Source organism: Lactuca saligna, chromosome 9, assembly GCF_052625555.1.
Source record: "Lactuca saligna cultivar CGN05327 chromosome 9, ASM5262555v1, whole genome shotgun sequence".
In the NCBI taxonomy this organism is placed as follows: domain Eukaryota; kingdom Viridiplantae; phylum Streptophyta; class Magnoliopsida; order Asterales; family Asteraceae; genus Lactuca; species Lactuca saligna.
Genome location: NC_136425.1, coordinates 163380311 through 163390360, shown reverse-complemented (window position 1 = coordinate 163390360; position 10050 = coordinate 163380311). Strand labels below are relative to the sequence as shown.

The window sequence follows — 10050 nt, the reverse complement described above, 5'->3', positions numbered from 1 at the left end:
TACTTTGAGGGCCGGTGAACAGTTTTGAATTCTTTAATGCTCATATTTTTTCGTGAACAGAAAAATAAAGATTCCATCAAGTCTTGGCGGTTCGTAAAGTCGTTTTTCGTGATAACGTCAAATTTTCACGATTTTTTTGGATTTTATACTTCATTGTGTATATCTTTTTGTCGCGGGGGAGCTTAGTAAATTTTTATCCATACAAGATCATTCTCATGACCATTTGAAGGCTTTATAATCATGTTTTTGATTATAAATCAGGGGAGAATTTGGTATGGCCATTCGAAATTGGATTTGTGACTTTTCAAAGTTGAAGATTTTTAATAAAGCTTATGGTAGAATTATGAAGGTAGCTTTTACAGCGGAAGTTCTTCATCGAGCTCTGCTAAAGCTTTTACAGAGAAGTATCCTTTACAGCAGAAGTTCTTTATTGAGCTCTCCTAAGGACTTGTTATATCTCCGACTTCTTGTATTTTCTCGATCAAGTGGCGTTACGAATCATAAAGTTTGGGTTGTTACATGATATTTTTTGATGGCTTATATCATTAGCTTATTTGAAGATCATTGTGACTTGGAGGGGGAGCTCTTCAATGACAAGAAGTGATTTGGTTTCTTTGTTCTGAAATGGGTTTTTATGGAGGGTTTGGTTTTCATGAAGATTCTTTGGGATTACATTCGAAAATGAAGTTTAAAGACATTACTTCAGTGCCTGATTTATATATCCTAGAGCCCATGTTTGAAGACTATTGAAGAATCAAGATTCGTGGATTGCTTCATATATTCCTCGTTGCAGATCTTTTTATTTTCTAGATGCTTGTTTTGGAATTTAAAGCATTGTCATCCATTCCATACTTTGAGGGGGAGATTGTAGGGTTTCAAAGCACTCCATGGATGATGGCAATGGGCCCCTTTGACTAATTCTAGGTCAAAAGCGCAAGACTTGTCTTTTCCCTATAAATAGTCATGTATTATTCACAATTAGGGTTAAGAGAGTGAGGCAAAATGTAGCCGCGACGTTGTGAGGTTTCTTGTAAAGTTAGATTCTTATTTTCTTAAGTGTAATTTGTTCCTCACAATTCAATAAATCGAGTGATCATTCGACATAATCTTCATATTTGTGTTTGTTCTTATTTTCCGCATCTTGTTCATCAAATCTTAATTAGGGTTTTAATCCCAACATAAACAGTGATCAGTTGTCTAATTCAATTTAGTTCACTAGAATAATTATTCAGATTACTTTAGACTCACAATAGTTAATCAATTTGGTTTTAATTAACTTCTTGTTGATGGTCATCACACAAGCTTGCACATAAATTTACTTAATTTTCTTATTAATCCTAGTTTCATGTTCATTAATCCTAGAGATATAGCAAAGTAGTCACAAGATATATGAGGTTGATAATCAAATGATGTTCATGCTATTTAATTATCTTCTTATTAACAGAAAATTAATTATCATTCACACACAAGGTTCTTTAGCAAGCTAAAATAACAAATAAATCACCAACATTGAATTAATCCTACCAATAATCAAACCATAGTCTCAATTTTGTATCCCCAAACAGAAGTTTAAGAGTTTTAGCTCATGATTGAAGTAAATAACAGCACAAAAACGAATTCTAATTGTCTAACCATAGTGGAAAACAAAAGATTAAGTATAATGATGGAATTTGCCTCAAATCTCCTTTGGGATTGAATTGTAGCTTCTATCTTCGTCTTCTAAGGTTTCTCTAGCCTCTGAATCGCAGCTAATTACTCCAGAATTATTCCCCGGCAACGGCGCCAAAAACTTGATGTGTGTGAAACAAACTAGTTTTAATCCTACTAACTTAGACACAAAATAAACACACGAAAGGCAGTGTACCTATCGATTAGTAATATAGTTCAAGCAAGTAGGGTATCGAACACAGGGAACGGTAAACAATTAAAATAAATGCTAATATTATCTAAATAAAACAAGTAAAAAAAATTTCTCTAGTTTTGCAAGACTAGAAACTTAAATACTTTACTAACACGCAAACTAAGCAACTAATAGCTAAGAAAACAAAGATCAACTAAATTCAATAATTAAAAAGGCCTTTTGTTTAGGTTCGAATCATTTGTTCCCATGGATGATTTTATGGTAAATATATCGAATTAATTCTTCATTGGTTACCGACTAAAGTGATTAGATTCACATTCGCTATAACTAATCCTTAAAAAACAGATTAATTCAAGCAATGGCCAGTTGTCTAAATTAATGAATTTCCTAGTTTGTTGATTCGGGTTTAGAAAGACTTGTAATTAGCTAATCAAATTGGTTATTCAATTAACCTCTTGTTGATGGTGTATCACACAAGCTCACACATTAACTTACCTATCTTCTAGTTAATTCTAGTTTCACATTTGTTATTCCTAGACATACAACTATGTGTTAACATTAACTATTCTTCTATTAATAAATCAGTCATTAAGTTGTATGAACATCTCTTAGTTGCTAATTTAATATGATTTACGTGACCACATAGTTGTATGTCTAGGAATAACGAATGTGAAACTAGAATTAACTAGAAGATAGGTAAGTTAATGTGTGAGCTTGTGTGATACACCATCAACAAGAGGTTAATTGAATAACCAATTTGATTAGCTAATTACAAGTCTTTCTAAACCCGAATCAACAAACTAGGAAATTCATTAATTTAGACAACTGGCCATTGCTTGAATTAATCTGGTTTCTAAGGATTAGCTATAGCGAATGTGAATCTAATCACTTTAGTCGGTAACCAATGAAGAATTAATTCGATATATTTACCATAAAATCATCCATGGGAACAAATGATTCGAACCTAAACAGAAGGCCTTTTTAATTATTGAATTTATTTGATCTTTGTTTTCTTAGCTATTAGTTGCTTAGTTTACGTGTTAGTAAAGTATTTAAGTTTCTAGTCTTTCAAAACTAGAGAAAACTTTTTTTTTACTTGTTTTATTTAGATAATATTAGCATTTATTTTAATTGTTTACCGTTCCCTGTGTTCGATACCCTACTTGCTTGAACTATATTACTAATCGATATGTACACTGCCTTTCGTGTGTTTATTTTGTGTCTAAGTTAGTAGGATTAAAACTAGTTTGTTTCACACACATCATGGCATCTCTCTCATGAGTCCTAAAGTTAGCGATCTCCTGTGGAGTAGCAGTAGACTCATCGATCTCCTTCAGCTCCTTGTCGAGGATATATTCCTTGTCCTCATAATGCGTAACCATCCTGATGTTCCTGATCCAATCATTATAGTTGGAACCATCAAATATGACTCTACCACAAAGGTTCATGAGACAGAAGGAGCTGGTAGGGTTTGAGCCAAAAGCATTGTTGGAAGACATCTGAAAAGAAGAAAGACAAGTTTAGATTAGATAAAGAATCCTTAATAAGAAACCCAAATGTAATATTAAGGCTAGGACCCAACACAATACTTTATAACTTGGAAGAGAGATGTCGTAATCCAAGCTATAAAATATTTGAAGGTAGGTAAATGACGATTCGCCAATTTCCACCATGAAAAATGAAATAGGTATTAGGTTTTAATTGGATTGAAACTCGTAGATCTTTTGAGATTCATTTAACTTTTCAATGGCACGTTTAAATCTTGATTGTGCCCTCTCAAGTTTGTGACTGGGATGTCGAGGATCACAAACAAGGTGTGAATAACCATGCAAATTAACTTGGTACCCTTAACTGTATCACCTAATTGATGTTTCGGTTAACCACACACACTTCACCGATCTATGATAAACATTAAGTTACCCTTTGCCACACTTACTAGTCCATGTTAGTGTACCGGTTAACCAAACATGCTCCACTAATGACTTGGTAAGGTACAGTGTAATTTCATGGGTTAGCACCAATTTCACATTTTCCTAAAGTAACTAAGAATGGGAATTTATAAAAGGTTTAGTTACTTTATCATTATCATTATACTTTAAATGAGAATTATAGTCCTTGTCCTACTCGTTCGGCCAACGACCATCCACCAGTCAAGGAAGCGGTGGGTGAGAGTAGACACCCATTAAGCTGCCATTTTATAGGCAACAACCTTATACCCCAGCTTATTGACCTGCTTCGTGAATGAGGCCTACTAACGGTAAGACTGACTTGATCTTATACATACATACATACATACATATATACATATATACATACATACATACATACATACATACATACATATATATATAAATGTATAAATATATATATATATATATATATATATATATATATATATATATATTATTAACTTATAATGTTCTTACATGTTACAAAGAGTCTATTCCCTATTTAATCTTAGAAGATTCTCTGAGACGACACCACGACGTGGACATCATCAACACGTCGTGGTAAAAATTTTAATTGCAACTGAATTGGATTACACCACAACATGGCATCCTCAAACCACGTCGTGGCAACATGATTTTTCCCGACCTTGACGACCATTTTCCTGACACCATGACGTGGTGTTGCTTTCCTGCGTCGTGATAGCGGTTCATCACATTTTTCATGTGATTTCATCTGATCTGGCATATTTTCATTCATAAGAAGAAGGTTCAGAAGTACTGTTTACAGCCAATATTACGAGAAGTCCAAGCTTTCCACACACTTTCTGAATTCGAGCTCACCACTCCCACCTAAGGGGAGTCTGTTCCAATTCTCTCTTTTTAATTTTATGTTCTTTTATTTTTTTAGCATGTAATGGTGACATTGCATCATTTAAGTGTGGGGTAAGGGGTCGAATATAGGAATGCTAGCTTACCGATTACAAAACAAAATTGAAAAAATGACTAGGATTTTAATATTTATTATTAGAAATATTGGAAACAATAATCTAAAACTGAACCTAGTTTTAAAAATTGTTGTTATGTTGAAATCTAGGTTGCTAGTGTTGTGTTGGACGATCCGATGAGAGTTTCAATGTTTATTTGAGCCAATATATGTTATAGTGTATTTCTGGCTTCCATATCCTAGTGAAATCATAGAAAAAAACACGAACCTGCTTAGTTTGAGGGTTGAAATATGTTTAGCATTGTGTACCATAAATGTATCCAGGAGACCTTATGTAGTCATTGCACTTAGACGAATACCTCTAACCAACAAGGGTTGAAGTTAAGTTCCCTTGCTTAAGCATATATATTTTTTTATTTTTAGGATTTTTAGTTTTGAGTAAAAAAAATGAAAAGTTTGAGGGAATAACAGTCTAAAAAGCTATGAAGATCAAGAAATATCAAAAAGAAAAGCTCCAAATTATCGAAGACTCAAGAAAAAGGCGAAATTTGCCAAGTAGTTATTATTGTAATATTTTTATTTATATGTTATTTTTCCATATCCTTGGGGGTTTAACCAAAAATACCTTGAGGTTAAGAAAGTTTTCTGGGTATGGATTCAGAGGGATGCATAAAAAGAATGTTGTTCAAAAGAAGTGGGCGGGTGTTTATGAAGATTGTGATTATTTAGGATTAGGGAAGTTCTTAGGAAAATTTAGACACAAATACATGCATTGTGGTCTTGGAGTAATGGAGAGGATCAAAATGGATTGTCTTGTGCAATGTTGGTAGCTAAAGTCTTGATATAATGATAATAAAATCAGTTTTGCTTATGGGCAGTAGTAAAGAACAAGTGTGGGGTATTTTGATATCTGCATAATTAAGTATATATTTAATGCATATTTCTAATACTTTTAGCTACAATTATGTTTAATATGGAACAAAAGATACTTAATATGTATTAATTATTTTTTGTAGTTGTAAAGACTAGCTCGGGACAAAAAAGGAAGCATACGAGGAGCTGGAAGCAGGAAACGGGGGCAAAAACAAAAGAAGATAAGAAAAGGTCTAAAGACCACGTCGTGGCACCTTAACCTCAACGTGGTTATTGGAAGAATCGTGGCCCAGATAATGATGTGGAAATTATGAGATTTACTTAAAGACCACATCATGGTGGTGGCCAAACCCAAGGGATTGACTATGATGAGACCTTCTCACAAGTGGCTAAGATAATATCTATTAGGATAATGCTCACCGTAGCTGCCTTTCACGACTATGAAATATGGTAGATGGATGTCAAAATCGCTTTTCTTAATGGGAAGTTGGCTGAAGATGTTTACATGAGTCGAACAGAGGGGTTTGTAGATGCAAAGTTTCCTAATAGAGTGTGCAAGCTTGAAAAATTCTATTTATGGATTGAAACAAGCATCTCGCAGCTAGAATCTTTTCTTCCATGAGAAAGTCAAAGAGTTTGGTTTTTCTAGAAGTGAGGATGATTCATGTGTATATGTCAAAGATAGTGGGAGTATAGTAACTTTTCTAGTATTGTATATTGATGACATAGTACTCATAGGAAGCGACATTCCAACCTTGCAAGAAGTGAAATCTTGGCTTGGAAAGTGCTTCGCTATGAAAGATCTAGTAGAAGCAGTCAATATTCTCGGGATAAGAATTTTAAGAGATATAAAGAAAAGACTAATTGGACTTAGTCAAAGTACATACTTGGAAAAGCTACTAAAAAGGTTTAGTATGGAAAATTTCAAGAGATGAGAGCTACCTATTCAAAGAAATATCAAGTTATGTAAGACTCAAATCCCAAGTACAGATGAAGAAATAGATGAAATGAGTCGAGTCCCTTATGCTTTGGCTATAGGATCGATTATGTATGTTATGACATGTACTCGCCTTGATGTTTCATTTTCTTTAAGCATGGTCAGTCGCTATCACACCCCTAGCCGAGGCGGCGAAACACGCCGAATTGTGCAACTAAGTTCATGGATCATAGGTAAATTGAATATATAACATAAGTACAAAAATAAACAAAATAACATTTGTGTTCCATCTTGATATTTGAATACAAGGTTTTATTACAGATAATAATAGTACATGAATTGCCTTAACAGATAGGCATATAATAAAACAATAAGTAAACTAGGCCACCTATAATCCAATCCATCTTGAATGTGTGTTTAGTGATTTTCTGAGAATACATGTAGTTTTGAGGGTCAACACAAGGTTAGTGAGAGTTACAAGTTTTCTGCTAACAACAATTTTACATTTAATAAGTCTAAAAGGTATTTTCTTTGTATGCTTGGTATGTATGTAAAAGTGTAATGTACTCGCTTTTATAAAGATGTATGTTTCGAAGTAATGAACATATGTACATATATAAACTTTATGTATTTAAACATCCTTATTCTAATAAATGAATAGTTTTTAATCTTATTTTGCCGAGTGTCACTCTAATACAACTTCTCATTAATATTATGTCATGTGTCATGTACATATATTAGGTAACTCATTTCAAAATTCAAATTTATGTTTTCTAATTATATGTTAAATTTGAAATCGTAATAATTTTAAAATTTTGGTATATCTCTAAATTAATAATTTATTTAAAATGACTTATTTAAAATAATTGATTAATAATTATAATTTTTATTATAAAAGTTCAATTAATTTTATAACTGTGGTTCCCGCGGGTTATAAACTAGTATAAATATACACGAATAGTAATAGTCCGAATCCTTGATATAGTACAAAGTTTTATAAGGTGCTTGTTATAATATACAATGTCACATAAAAATCATATATTTTTGTATCATGAAGCATTTGTTGTATGAACTAGTTATTTCACGATAAAATAACTATAATACGTATACGAAAAGTTTATACTAATGTATTTGTAACGATATACTACATTGTTAAATCACATTTTTATAAACTAGGATTATTGTATTTTCGCATAAATGGATAATTTGTTTGTATAAACTTAGTATATAGAGCTCATGTATCCCCCCCCCCCCCCCCAAGTTATTAGAAATATTAAAAATGGGTCGTAAGCACTCACCCTTGAAGCGTGAGTACGAGTTGTTCGGAGTTCGTTTATTTTTGGGAAACTTGACGTGAGAACCGCAAAGTCGCGTTTCTTGAACTTTGAAATATATTCGGGACCGTTTAGTAATGAGTTTAAACTATTGGGGGTTGTTTGGTAATTTAATTAACCAAAATAGGACTGCATTAGTTGAAATAAATAATGGGAGGGATTGAAATGATTTAAATTGAATTTTTGTTTGAAAATTGGACCAAATTTGTTAAGGATTTCCAATGAAGGGGCTGAAATGCTTATTTTTATTCAAAGTTTGAAGACCGGGATTTATTTTGTTAAAAATAACCAAATGAGGGGCTGTTTCGTTTAAAATACACCAAGGTTTTAGTGAAAAGACTTAATTTAAAAAGAATGTTGCAGCAGGGGGTCGTTTAGTTATTTTATCGAAGTTGAAAAAATTCTAGGGCTTTTATTTGCCCTTGTCGCTGATCGACCACGCAATGGGATAACAACAAGAACGAACGAAACAGATGGACGAAGACGTGAGAAGGAAAGCACGAAGCGGCGGCGCTGTATCCCGGCCCTTGCTCGTCACAGGTCATGATGAGGACCGAAGGAAGAAGAAGTTAACAGGCGGCGAGGTCTTGGTCGATCGATCGCGAAGAAGGATCGTCTCCGGGGTTCAACGAGGCCGAAGAGTAGTACGGAAGAAGCAGCGAAGTTGCGCTCTTCTCGTCCGACTGCGAGGTTCGAAGTCGGCGTCGCAAGCAGCAGTAACATCGAAGACGAGACCCTCGGAGATCTGTGGTCGATGGGAACAGAAGAGAAAGAAAGCGAGGGGAAAGGGATCTCCAGTCTTTGGCCGGTCGCGACAGGGAAACGAAGGGAGAACCGAAAAAAAGTCTTTCATGGGGCAAGGTAAGCAGCGACTTGCTTCATCTTTTTTTTTCTTTTTTGTGATTTGGCATCCAACCTAAAGGATGATGATGCTGGCAGAAAAGTCGATCAAAGGGGGTGCTTGTTTGATTGTTTTTGATAGGAAAAGATAGAGGTAAGAGGGAGAGGCTGTTACAGTCGTTGATCAAGGGAGCACCATCTGTGCTCTTGCTGTTGAGGAAAGAAGAAAGACGAAGAAGAAGGTGGAGGTTTCTTTGCTTGTACTGAATAAGGAGGAGGGAAGAAGAACCGAAATCAGCTGGATGTTTGGGTTTGATTTTTCTTCAACAGGAAAAAAATGAAGAAGGAATGATGGTGATCTTGCTGCTTGCAATCGGTATGAGAAGAAAACGGGGCTGGTCCTATGACTACTCTGATTATTGTTTAGTGAAACTTGTGGGTTTTCCTTTGGCTAAGGAGTGTAAGTCTTAATTTGTTTGGTTGTAAATTGTTTGGAAAGAGTGTAAGGAGTGTAAGTCTTAATTTGTTTGGTTGTAAATTGTTTGGAAAGAGTGTGTGTGATGAGTGTGTTTGAAGTTCATCAAAAGTCAAAGGACTCTCTAACATGGGGTGATTCTTGTCCATCATTTATGTATTTTTGTATTATGTATTTTTGTATAATGTATTGGTTTTATTATTTATGTAATATGTGTGTATTGATGTATATTTTTAGTGGATTTTACATACATTTTTAGATTTAATAATATTGTGTGTATTTGTTTGAGACAATTTAAGGCACTAATGCATACACTACATTTATACACTCTCATATTAAAAGTTTAGTATGTTTGTTTGTGAGATACATAAAGAATTTGAGATTTGTACATAATCAGTGTCTAATTTGTCGCATACACTGTTAATTGGTATTTGGAAATGTTAAATGGCATATATAAATATTTATATATTTAGTGTTGTTATATAATTTTAATTATATAAGGAAATGTTAAATGGCATATATAAATATTTATATATTTAGTATTGTTATATAATTTTAATTATATAACATACATGCATTGTAATTACATGATTGATTATTTGTCATATGCAATATGGGTTTATAAAAATTATAGTAATATATAATAGATTTTTGAAAAATACGTTCCCAAACATATATATGTATATAGATGTAAACGATTTTAGAAATTTTGAGTTATATCTTCGTTAAGATTCACAAAAACTATATTGGATAATAATATTATTTTTAGAATACATTATCATTAATTGAAATCATATTGAAATCAATAGTTTAACGTTTCGCGATTTACTAATTCAAA

General features: G+C 33.2%; 1 long non-coding RNA gene across 1 annotated transcript; it reads left to right on the top strand.

Moving 5' to 3' along the window:
- Positions 1-8226: 8226 nt before the first annotated feature.
- On the top strand, positions 8227-9440 carry LOC145017249 (uncharacterized). Its single transcript, XR_013666441.1, has 2 exons — positions 8227-8758; positions 8880-9440. It is a non-coding gene; the product is annotated as an uncharacterized LOC145017249 (long non-coding RNA).
- Positions 9441-10050: the final 610 nt, after the last annotated feature.